Source organism: Drosophila montana, unplaced genomic scaffold, assembly GCF_035044405.1.
Source record: "Drosophila montana isolate Dmon_TW-CO22-7 unplaced genomic scaffold, ASM3504440v1 contig_2_1, whole genome shotgun sequence".
In the NCBI taxonomy this organism is placed as follows: domain Eukaryota; kingdom Metazoa; phylum Arthropoda; class Insecta; order Diptera; family Drosophilidae; genus Drosophila; species Drosophila montana.
In genome coordinates, this window is record NW_026997875.1 from 362600 (window position 1) to 375736 (window position 13137).

Consider the following 13137-nt stretch of genomic DNA (forward strand, 5'->3'; position numbering starts at 1 on the left):
TGGCTGGGGGCGTGTCACATTAGTTGACCTCTGTGGCCAACGTTGGGGAACGTCTAATTAGCATTGCTCGGCAATTACAATGAGCAACAACTAAATAAATAGCTGCATAATGAAGTGACCACCAGACATGACCACTGACATTGCAGCCATGCCCTGCCTCGCCCCGCCCCGCCCCGGCTTGCCCCTCATTTAGCGACCCACCCACCACAACTCCCACTTACTACTCATTTGTTACGGCTGCAACGAGCTGCTCGACAAATGCTGACACATTTGTTAGAGCGTTGTTAAAACTGCCGGAGAACAGCAGCAGCCGCAGCCATTTAGATGAGTCCCTAAACAACAACACGGGCTAATGTATACACATTAAGATATGTTGTATATGTAATCAAATGTATATGTACACTTAGAGAAAAGCTCTATTCTAAATACTAGTATGAACGGGCTGGAATTCAGGCTCTTGTTGCCATCAATTGCTGTTAAGTTAAAAGAAAAAATGTCTTGATTTCGAAGGAAAGAATAGAAAATAGAAAATAAATACATAAATACTTAAAACAAGAATTCAAATGCTTGAATTGAATCGTGAATCGTTCTTAAAGCAAGTGAAACATATCTAGCTTCAAAAAGTTCTTGAACGAAAGTTCGTGCTTAGCTTTAATATTAATTTTCATGTTTTTTTCTACGCCGTTTATCTGTTTATCTCCAAGTGTAAAACTTTAAGTAAAGCCAACATAAATAAACCGAAGCTGACGTTGTTGACCTGCTGACTGCGAACACAAGTAATTAGAACAGAAATTTATGTGTGGTTAACAAAGTTATCGTTGTTGTTGCAACAAGTGGCAGTTAAACGTCGCATTAGCCGGCACACTACGCCCATCGCGCTATTAGAGCTAATCAAAAGCCAAAACCTAAAATATTGCCACGACAATCGCAGCCAGCAGCAGCAGCAGCAACGAGAACAACACATCTGAGGTCAACCATCAAATGTGTAATTAATTCAAATACAAAACCACAAGAACATCGCACATGGTAATTAGCCAGTTAGCCAGGTTTAAAGCTGTCCCGCCGATGCTTCCACTGCTGGTGCATGGGGTGGTGCCCCTCCCCTTCTGTCCCTTCCTCTCTGACTGTCTGCTGTGGCTTATTCTGCGCGCTAATTGCATTTGCATGCATTTTGGGCCTGAACCGTAGAGCAGAACGACGAGGCATTGATTAACCATTCAGGGACTGTGACCTGAAATAAAACTCAATTCGTTTCGAGAAAGTGTATAGGCGAGAAGAGCTATTTGCGGGTTACCGAAGCCTATATGTCAGATGTGGTAAATGATTCATTACTTGGCCTGTTCATCAAACACAATTTACAGCCATTTGTTCCTCTGTGAGCTATACGATACGATATGATTCAAAGTTGTTCAGATTTGGCAAACATATTTAGGGTATGCCTAAGTAATTGGTAATTGTTGCGTTTGTTTAATCCTATGCTAAATAACAAACACATTTCTCTTTAACAAACAACTCGCATGGTTTGTCTATATCATCTCTAAGGCACTTTGTCGCATTGTAGAGTTCTTTTGTATAGTTTGCAACACTGGTTTTGGGAACTTTTCAATACTTGTTCAACTTGCATTTTGGTCACGTCAGCCGTTTGTTAACAGCTCAAGTTTTAATGTCTCTCTTTTTTATGACTGCGCTCGTTTTATAAACCAATTAATATCTTTATAAAAAAGTTGTAGTTGTAGAACTTTAAATGGGTTTATGCATAGCTAAAACGCCGACACGCAATCTTCAACGGCCAGCTCCCACGTGTCGTATGCGCAATGCCATATAAAAAACAACAATGTCAACAACTACAACAACGGGCAACTGTCTGACCTGTCGCATAAATGTCGCTAATTAGCCGCCGTTACGTGCATAACTCTTTTTGAGAACTGGACCACGCCCACACTGGCTGTCGCCAGCCATATGTCGCCACCCCCGCCCCTCTATCGCCTACACCGCACACGCCCTCACACTGATTGAGCTAATTGAAGCATATGAGTGTTTATATGAGTGTTGTATGAGTGTATGTGAATAAATACATGAATTTATTCAGTGGGCGCATTTTAAAATGATGCGACTGCGGTTTAATTAAAACACAAACGCCCAACCGCATGCCACGCCCACATGCAATGCCCGACAGCTAATTTGCATTTATAAGCCGCATTATATTTTATATTGGTTGTTGTTGTTGTTATTTGTTATGTTTAGATTGTTGAACACAATGTATAATTAGAAATATTTTGCAATAAGCGCCAACCGCAAAGTAAACGCAACGATTTGTAATTCGAATGTTTATTAATTGGCATTTAAGGGTGTTTTGCTCGGCTGCGGGGCTGCGGGGGGTCATAGGTCAATTGGCCTACATAAATTCGACTGCCTATAGCCAAAAAATAAAAAATACTCAAGGCTGCAGCAGAAACCCAAAAAGATGCTGACAAAGGCAAACCGCAGAGGTGCCACAAGTAATTACAGCAAACAGGGGCGTGGCAGAGGCGGTGAAAGAAAAGGGGGGGGGGGTCGAGGGTTGGCAATGTCCAGCCAATGTCCGATATGTGGGCTATGATTTTCCACTTGCGGTCAACCTCCACCTAAGGTTAAGGGACGTGCAAAGTAATGCATTTTTAAGCAAGCCTCGGGAAGCTGATCAAAAGCAAAAGTCCTCGCCCACAGGCAGGATGTCTAGCATTTGCGGTTTCTGTGTGCTGCGGGCCAAAAGCAGCACACAAACAGCCTGCGGCTCCTCCTGTTCAATTTATCCAGGAGCATCCTTTCGTAGGTAGCCTCTGCGGTTGTGTTTGCTTAGTCAACAGAATTTTCAGCATTTGCCTGGCAAATTAAATCAAAAACAATTTAATTGTTAGTTTCAACAGGAAATGTTTTTCGATTTTCCAATTTACCCATTTCGCCATTTTCCCTTATTTTGCTTCGTTTAACAGTTGCCATTTTCTGATTTACGTTCGACAATAAGAATTCACACACAAATTAGTCAGCTGCACGAGACTTTACCTACATCAACTCTGGCAACACAGTCTGCCCTTCTTTACACAGTCTGGCAACGCGCCTTTCACCAACTCCTTGTCTAATCGCCTGCAATAAGTCAAATTGCCCAAATTGCGGGCAATAAATTGCAGGCGTCCGTGGCAAATCTTAAGCAGTCTCTGCTAATAACCACAAAATGACAAAATGTCGCGAAAAATTGAAACTTTAAAGGGTACTTAGTGCGGGTATATGTGGCTCAGTGGGTGTGTTTGTCGAATGTTTTAAATGGAGTAGGTTTATATTTCCAATTTATATCTGTAGAATTTAGTTTTTCATTTTCATCTGATTTAGAGTTCGGCACAACGAATATGCATTAATTGTCGCAACAATTATATTTTACAAGTTTTAAACTGATAGAAAAAGTTTTTGCTGATATATTAGGTGCATGTACAAGTTCGTAATAGAAAAGTGTGGTTAGGATATATATTGAAGAAAAGTGAAGAAATTTACAGTCAGATAGTAGGACAAACAGAAGATAAGAATCGACTATCGATAAGAATAGATATATCATTATAATATATTAAATTGGCTAGGCTATGATAGACTACAATCGCCTGGGCTAACATATTTTATTTCACTCTCTGTCCATCTCTCACTCTCTCCGTCTCGTTCTGCATGAGTGGCATACAAATTTGTGATTTTCCTTTTCTGCGGCATTCGTAAACGTCGCACGCGCTGCTTGGCTCTAACAGCATAGACCTTATTATTATATTTCCTTTCACAAATTAAGCTTGATTTGCATCGCTTAGAGTTCAACTAGGTGCTCAGAAGTACATCTTCAATCAGAGTAAATCTACAATTGCCAAGAGGCCAATCCCTGGTCGACAGACTGCTTTAAACCACGTTTATTTCGATTTAGCCTCGGGTGTAAGAAAAAAATCACATTACTGGGTTCAGAGTTTAGGGTGTTTTACGTGCTTGCCCGCTGGCATTAGAATTTACCCAGTGCGCATTTGCTCCAGGCTTAAGCTGTGAAACGCTAATTTATTGTCCTGCCCTCGCGCATGCTGCTGATGAGCCTAATCGGATCTCACCTGGGCGCACCTTAACCCACCTTCAAGCGCTGCAAAGCGGGCAAGCACCAGACAGCTGCCGGCGAGGATTGGGTCAGTGGTAGAGGAGGAGGCTTGCCTGCATGACTTTAGATTTGATTCTAAGCCGACAACCCTGCCACTGAATGTTGTTGTTGTTGCTGTCAAATGTTTTCTGTTTTTTTTTTTGTTTTGGCGAGGACTTGAAGGTGCTTAAAGTCGCGCGAAGCTTAGCAAAAATTTTACAGTCAGACACATGGGAAAATATTGACAATGCGTTTGTGTCAGCTCCCGGAGGACATGTTTTGTGTCCTGGCGCCTATCATTTTCATAGTTTAATGTCAGGCAATTAACTTTTGTCTGGCCTGCCTCACAAGAGCCCAAAAGCATTTACATCGGGATAAGAGGGAAGTGCAGAAACCAGCAGTAGAGGTGGGGAAGGGGGGGGGGGGCCCTAGGAGAAATGTCGAACGCTCCGTTGACCCGCCGAGCAGCCCTCCGCTGCCAGTCAGCGATGAGATCATGCATAAAAAGGCAGCCCGGGCACGTTCCGGATAGAGATGGAAATGGAACTGAAGCTGATGCTGTAGAGCGGGAGATGGAAATGTAAATGTAAATGTTGCCCGCTTCGGTTGGTTGAAACGACCTTGCGCCATGTTTGAACCTTAACACCAGGCTGAGCAGCGCGGCGTGAGCGAGAGAGGCTGGGAGGGGGGTTAGAAGACAGGCCAACTAGGCAAATAGGCACAGCATGTTGTGGAAAATCAACGAAGCAAATGCCAATACACATGTGCCAATAGACAGGGTGACAGCGAGTTAGGGGCGAGGTGATGGAGGCCGTGAGTGGCTGGCGATGTCCTTTGGCATTAGGGATTCCCGGGCTTAACATGGCGTAAACACAAAAGCCTCTAAAGGCATCAACTGCGGCATATAAAGTGGCATTACATAGAGTACAAAAAAAAAAAAAAACAAAAAAGAAGCAGCAGCAGCAGAATAGAAGCACCAACTGGCAAATGGCAGCAGGAAGTGACTGCCAGGACATAGCCGCAAAAACAAAGCGCTGCAGCAGGAAGACAAAAAGAACAAACAACAAAAATTGTCGAGTGTCCTCGTCGTCTGCCACGCATTAAATTGAAGATGATGATGATAATGCGACCAGATAAGAGCCAGCGACCAGATGGAGCACAGCAGCAGCCGCAACTCCGTCGGAGTAGCCGGGTTCATAGGTAACTGGCAACTTAACGCCAATAATACGGCAAAATAGTCGGCAACAAGCCATGAAATGAGTCCGGCTGAGTGTGAGTATGTGTGTGCGGGTGTGTGTGGCATCTGAACAAGCCAACAAACTTACCCACACACAGCAGCTGGCCTCAGTCATTTGTGGCTTGGCAAAAATGAAACAATGAACGGAATACCCCTAACCCCAATGTCAATGCCCATCTAAGCATGACTGTCATCTCACTCAATGTGTTTGTGTGTGTCTGTGTGTGTGTGTGTGTGTGTGTTTCTTTGCTATTTAGTTGACATTAAGCAAACCTCAAATAAAAAGGATAACGAGACACGCGAGGAACTAATAATGGACACTGGTACAAAATGGGAAAATGTTAGGACAAAAATCAGCTACTTTTAAAGGGTATTCAGTGGGGCATGCTAAATGTGAAAACTAAGCAATATATTTTTTTTTTTAATATTCTGCCATTTTAATTGCGTAACTCTTGAGAGAACCATTAAATCTATTTATTTTCATTTATGAAATTAATATAAGGATTGGTATTCGTTAAATTGCGAAAATAAAATACAATTTCCATCTGGCAACACTATTTTAACAGACACATAGCCAATATCGATAACCTATATACTGGTGCCATACCTAGACTCTTCTTTCTTTTGTGTAATTGTGTGTATGAGACTCATCCATTTTAACGTTTGAGACTTTACCATTACCTGATGCTAATCTCCAGAGAAAAAGATAAGTGAAGCAAGAACAAATTGTATACTTCGATGTACTGGAAACCCTTGCACAAATTTTGAATATTAGCAATGGTTTTTTCAGTAATTCCACTTTATATTCGTCATATTTTTTGCTGTATATTTTTTCGTTGTCCGATGTAGTGCTTTCTATCGTGACACTAACATTAAGAAGTGTCACGAGACATGCATGCAACTCACAATGGATATAATGGATGGTACTCCCAAAAAGAAGATACATGACAGGGGAGACGCTTAAGGATACCCTGTGTGCGGATCTGAAGAAGTGCACATGAGCTATGTTTATAATGCGCACTTCTTCAGATTCAGATTCTTCATAATATTAAGTATTTAGACCTAAATATGACCTGTAGTTGGTGCTATGTAAAACAAAATCCAAATGGTAAGACTGGCCTTATATCATCCCAAATTTGTTCTCTCATATGAGCACGCAATATAAAGAGCATATTACAATGGACACATTCGTAGATACCCTGTATCTGTATCATATACACTTCTTCAGATTCGCTAACATGATATTTTAGTTGTTTCAGGAACTAATATGTTTATACTACTGAAAGATACCCTGTACTCTGTCTCGTAGTATACAAAAAATGGCATATAAATGCAAATTTAATTTATCCCAAATATATGAAAAAAGATAAGGATTGTAAAAGGCATTTCTAGATATAGAAATTGAAAGTTTCTTAAAGATTTCACAAAGTTTGTTTATTACACAAACATTTAACAGGCATTGAGAAATAATTTTGCAATCAATAATATCTGATCTATTTACAAAGTTATATGTGCAGGGTATCAGGAAACGTATACTACTACCCAAACAGCAGACAGACACACAAAATGAGCGTCAATCAACAATGGCAACAACTTGGACTGTAAGAGCATAGAAAGTACTTTGTGAGTTGGCAAGGGGAGTGGGGCTTTCGGGGCTTGTTGTTGGGTTTGGGGCTTTGGGCTGGGAATTTGTTGTAGGGTTTGTTGCCCAGTGGCACGGATGAAGGCACGACAATTGCACACAATTTTCATTTATTGTTTGGCCACATTATGTGAGCTGAAACCGAGCAGCGCCAGCAGACGCTCCCCAAAGTTAAAATCCCGGGACTGAAACAAAAGGATGCTTTTTCAAGACCCCCGTCTCGCAGCCCCGCCCCCGCCGCCCCTTACGCATAATCGTGCATTGGCCCCGAGGCCTGAGCATATTAGTGGGGCGTGTTGGTATGGCTGCGGCATTCACAGGCTGTCACATTCTAAAGGTTTAACTTTGGCATCCGCATGTAAAATCCGAATTGAAAGAAAATGTAGCAAAACGAACCCAAGACACGCCCCCAGGCTTAAGCATTTTGGCAGGCGTCTTGCGTGCTGAGGTCAGCTTGGGTCGAATTGCGGTTCGCATGTTGCCCAGGACATTCGTCATTAGCCATTCATCCAGTCAGCAGTGGGCAGTCGGCAGTGGGCAGGGGGCGTGCCCAAATGGATATGTCGATAACAGTTACGCAGCATTCAGCCACACGCCGCACACCGCACCGAGCTCTCAGTTCTCTCTCTCTCTCTCTCTCTCGCCTATTGTGTTAAGCAAATTAATTGAAATACAATAATTATATACATTAGCGAATTTCCGAAATGCAGCCTTGAGGGCGGCTTTAATTTCGATATTAACTGGTCGGATTCGGTTAATGGAAGTGGGCGGTGAGCAGGTGCGAGAACAGGACTTTGCTTGATTGACGCCGCAAGGAATCAAATTGCAAAGGGTCAAGGCTATTTTAGGAGCACACAGCAAATTAAATGAAATAGATTGGGGTGGAGGTAATATATAGAGAATGTGAGAGAATAAGCTAATAAAAGTTGCGGAAGTTATCATATAACAAGAACACAGCACCTAATTGTTCTAGAGGAATGTGGGAAAGGTTGCAAAAGGAAGAGAAAACTTTAAGCGATAGGAGGGGCAGCTAATTGGACTCATACTGAAATAAAAGCATTTATTAGATTAAAGATGGAAAAAATTAACAAATAGCAAAGATTTCAAGATATGCGACAAATATGCTTAAATATTTGAGAAAGAGAATGTAAATCGGAGTTCTCTGAATAAGCTCGACAAATATTTAAGAAAATAAAACAAGTCTAAAATTGATCATTTAAAAAGTTGCAATCACAAACCATGACATGATAAAAGTAAAGCTGTGCTATAAGTCAATATTAGTGCAATTTAATGTATTCAAGGAGAGAAAAACTTGCAAGAATAAAAAGTAACAAGCTAATGAAGCAGCTATAAGGAAAGAAATTCTCTATATAAACTAAGAAGTTGATAAAGCAAGAAATGCTAAAGCTTATATTGAGCTTAAATGAGTAAAATGTAATGAAATTTTTAAGTAATTTGGAGATATGCACAATAACAAACCAGATGCAAATTCATAGCCCGAATAAAAAGTGGAAGGCTTGGTTTTTTATATAAAATTTCGGAATATTCCATTTTTATTTCTCTTTATAAAATGTTTCCCAATAGTATGAATCTTGTGTACTTTAGCTTACACTTTAATAATCCATTTAAAATGATTAAGTTCTCATTTCCCGAGTGTTTACGGTATTCCTTAAAAATTAATAAACATAGATATAGCTAATCCCCAGATATCTAAATTGTTAGGTGTGACAGAGGTAGACGACAACCGAGTGTACACTTCTATTTGATGTGTCAGTGTCACACACACATATATATACGCAAAAATACACCCACACACACGCAAAGGCATAAATATATGCAGCCAACCCATGACAAACTTTGCATTGTTAGTCACGGCCAACATTTTAGCTCTATTGTTATTGACAGAGATGATGAGGATTGAGCTTGATCATGATGTTGCCATTGTTGTTGTTCTTGTTGTTGTTGTTGTTGTTGCTGACGATGATGTCAATAGGGTAAACAGCAGCACGCGTTGCCTTGGCTCAACAACAATGCTGCTGCATGCGGCACTCGCAATAACTCGGCATTGCTTCAATTGACTAAGTAAACCTGGCTGCTGCCACGCCCACTCGCTGAACACACACACGTCCATATCCATATCCGAGCTGTGCCGTCGTCGCATCACATATCAGCTGCTAATTAAAGTAAATTTTGTAAATCAATAAAAGCGCTACAAATTGCACAAATATCGGAGTCGGCCAAAACCCATAGGCCCCCTTTCATATGTATACCCCCCCCCCCCCCTCACATTTCTGGGCAGCCAAGAACCCGCGCCACCGCATAAACATGTCAATACTATTCAAAATTGAAATGTCAAAATGCTAATTTTGCGCATTTGTTTGATTTTAGCGAGCGCCTGCGAGGGAGTGCGCGGAGTCGGATGGTGTGTTTTGAGGGATGGGGAGGGGGGGTTTCACTGTGTTTAGACTGCTGCAAATATATGTACATATGGCCCAATGTGGAGCGCAATGCAATTTGCGCAATCTGCACAAATTTGCACAAGCCGCTCAAAAATGCTTTATTTACAGAAATTTGCTGCCACATTTGACTCGACAGACACACACATGCCACAAACACCTACATACGTACATAGACATTTGGCACGCGCGTTGCAACGGCATATTTCGGAGCTTGTAGCGCTTTTTGAATTTCAATAGTTTTTCCTCTTCTTTCATATTCACTCGCCAATTTGTGTTGCGCCCTGCGCCTAATGAAACGCAACGCGTCGACGAGCTGCTGCTGCGGTGCGTGCAACAAATCAGCTGGCGCATTCGTGCAACCTGAGAGGCGCCCAAAGATTGACCGCAAATGCGCGTGACCCTCCCCTGAGCTGCCACTGCTCGCCCTGCATGCCCCACCCTTCCACCCTGTCAGCAGTCAGCAGCTCTGCACTATATCCGTGATTTTGCAAATTGGACGAAATGTTGAGCTGGCACTCGAATTTCGTGAACATTGTTCGCCTTAGATTTAATAGGATATTTCAATATGCGTATCATACAAAAATTCAAATAAAAAATTTTCAATAAATAAGAAATTCAACAGCAAAGGCTTTAAGACAAAAAGTTTTTGTTCTAATTTCTGTTTATTGTTAATGAGTTCCACAGAAATGTGGAACTATGCAAAACTTTGTTTCTATAATTCAGTTCCATGAAATCCTGAAAATTTTAATATAAACAAAAAAAGCTCTCAATATTCTATATAAAAAAGTCTTTTATATGGTTGCAGCTTGATGCTTTTATAAATTTAAGTTCTCTTTTCAATTGTTAAATTTCTTTTAAATGATTTGCAAACATTTTGTAAGCTAACAATCGTCAACAATCCTGTTTGCCATAAATCGTCAGCAATCAAATTGAAAACTTTCTGCTGCATAACTTTGATAACCTTTACAAATGTCATATTGCTAAACCCTTGTTAGCATATATTTAATATTCAATCAAAGGCGCCTCGGATAATCCATTCATGGTGTCGTCACACACGATCCATGTTTGCCCAGCCAGAATATTTCAAATAAACTTCTAATAAGTTCATTCAACAAAGCGAAGTACGCACAAAAGTGTTAAAATGTGTAAACAGTTGATAAATGTGGAAAAACTCTGAACAACTTCGTTTCTTTATTGAGTCTGCAGCAAGTGCGATTACGTGTTTTTGTTGTTTATATTTATTCAAGTTGAGTTGTTGTTGTGTTGTTCAATTTAACGCTTGTTATTGTTTGTTTTCAATGAATTTTCTGTTGGGCTTTTTTTTCAATAGCAAACTTTATGCCAGCAATTGAATGCGCTTTTCTTTGATTTCACTTTTCTATCCCAGTCTATATATATGTATGTATCTGTATATATGCAACTGACATTTAACTAAAGCTCTTGCGCAGCCCCCGCCTCAGTTCATGTTGAAATATTAAATGCATTTTGTAAATTTCATGCAAAACATTTTCCATTAAATATTTATAATACTTTGGTTTTTACCTATTTTTTTTTTGCACTTCCATTTCCTGTTAATTGCATAGTTATAATTGCATTCGAACTTGTTGGCCCTCGCAATTGCCGGCTAATTAAAACTTGTGTGCATATAAAACTTATTTTCAACTATTTATTTGCACAAATATCAAAAATGTTTGCACCAAGCCAAACTATGCCCGCAGGTTACGCTTTTCAGCGCAGCATAAAATATAGAATGGGAAAAAAATAGGAAAAATAATATGAAATATAGTAAAATATAAATTTGCACATTCCTGAGCATTGTTGTTGTTGGCCAGCGGGCGGCAACTGGAAAAATATTTACAGCATATCAGCGTATACATATAAATTTATTATGCCTGTAAAGGGAGCTGCATAAACAGTGGCGCGCGGCGGACTTGGGTTGGGGAGAGGGTAAAAAAAAACATTCCTCTTGCTGCGTTTTTGGCGTTATAAAGTTTTACAGCACACATGTTGCACGGACTATATGAACTCAAGCTCCCAACAACCAAGCATGCCATAGCATGCCCCCTTTCAGCTGCTTGCTGCACAGATACAACAGCAAAACCAATAGAAAAGCGCATAAAATGTTATTTATTTTAACGCAGTGCTTAACGAACTTGCTATGCTCTTTCAGTGAAGGAATATTAAATAAATATTTGATTGAGTTGAAAGTAGATGCGGATTTAAAGTTAACATTCTGTGAGTCAGGAGTCATATGTTCCTTCTTGGAGCTGGTTTTGATAGTTTCGCCCACGTCTGGTAACGCTTTTAGCCAGTGTTGGTTAGGGATTACAATTAATAGATACTTTGGGGAGCGTGCACTGGCACATAAGTTAACACTTATCGATATTTAAATAATCCAGCATTCAGAGAACGAAAGCGAATATCGATCTATATTTAGTATACTTATATATATTATTTTATATATCTTTTACGTATGCGCTTAGAGATCATTGTCTTTTGCGTAACTATTGAACTTCCTTTATACATTCTTGAGTTTGCTAACTGATCTGCACTTACAGCTTTACTTATTGTACCCATATGCTTGCCTCTGCTCAACCAGTATTGCATTATGTCCAATCACATTAGATAGCTATGATGTCTATTCCTTCCGCTAGTGTATGCCAATTGACAGCAGCAGTAGCTGCTGCAGCAGCAGCAGCCGGCAGTTGTTCGCGTTGGTATTCGCATTTCGCATTCACTTACATTGCACATAAGTACTGGCTATATAACGACTATAGAGCCACTATAGTCCTCAACTCATGCGAGTGCTGCTCAGAGGAGAGCAAATAAAAAGGCGGCAAATGTGGCAGAACGAACCTGGCGAACGGCAGCGGGGCGCGCAACTTGCAACAGGGCAGCGCAAAACTATTGACGAGGATGCGGCAGTAGCAACAGCTGCTGCTGCTGCTGTAGCTGTAGAGTTTTCTCTCTTGGAAAAGCCAAAAAGAATATTGTGAATGCGAATGCGAGTGCAGTGAAAACTACGGCAAAAGTGCAGAACAAATGGAACAAGTTACAAAAGCTAAAATGCCAACCGAACAGCAGCAGCAGCAGCAACAACAGCAACAAGAACAATTCGGCCCTGGCAGCAATATGAACAACAATCTTGAATATTGCACGTTACATATGTAGATACATTTCCTGCAGCTGCAGCGGGGGTGGAGATGTGTGTGTGAGTGCCACGTGGCTGGCAGTTAATTTAAAAAAAATTTTATTTACATTTCGCCTGCTGGCGAGCGGCTTTTGCTTGTTGTTGTTGCTGCTGCCGTTTGCATTGTTTACATTTGCAGCAGCTTCTACTTGACTTGCAGCAACAAATAGCAACAGCAGCAGCTACAACTCCAACTATAGCAACAACAACAACAATAACATTGAGCGAGCGAGTGACTATAAAGCAGCAGCTGACGCCGCTTGGGGCTACGCCGGGGGGGGGGGGGGGTCGATTGGGTGGGGTTAGACCATCGCGGCTCTGACTTGAGTGCTGCTGGGGGCGGCCGCTGCTGCTGCTGCTGTTGCTGCTGCTGCTGTTGCTGCTGCTGCTGTTGCTGCCATAACAAAAACAGCAGCCAACGGGCCAACCTGCGATGTGTTTTTATTGTTGCCCTCTGGCAGCCACACATGACGCTTG

At 41.2% G+C, this 13137-nt stretch overlaps 1 protein-coding gene across 1 annotated transcript in view; it reads left to right on the forward strand.

The window, feature by feature from the left end:
• Nucleotides 1-13137, forward strand: part of ed (echinoid) — a 115041-nt gene that overhangs the window by 67521 nt on the left and 34383 nt on the right. The window lies entirely within an intron of this gene.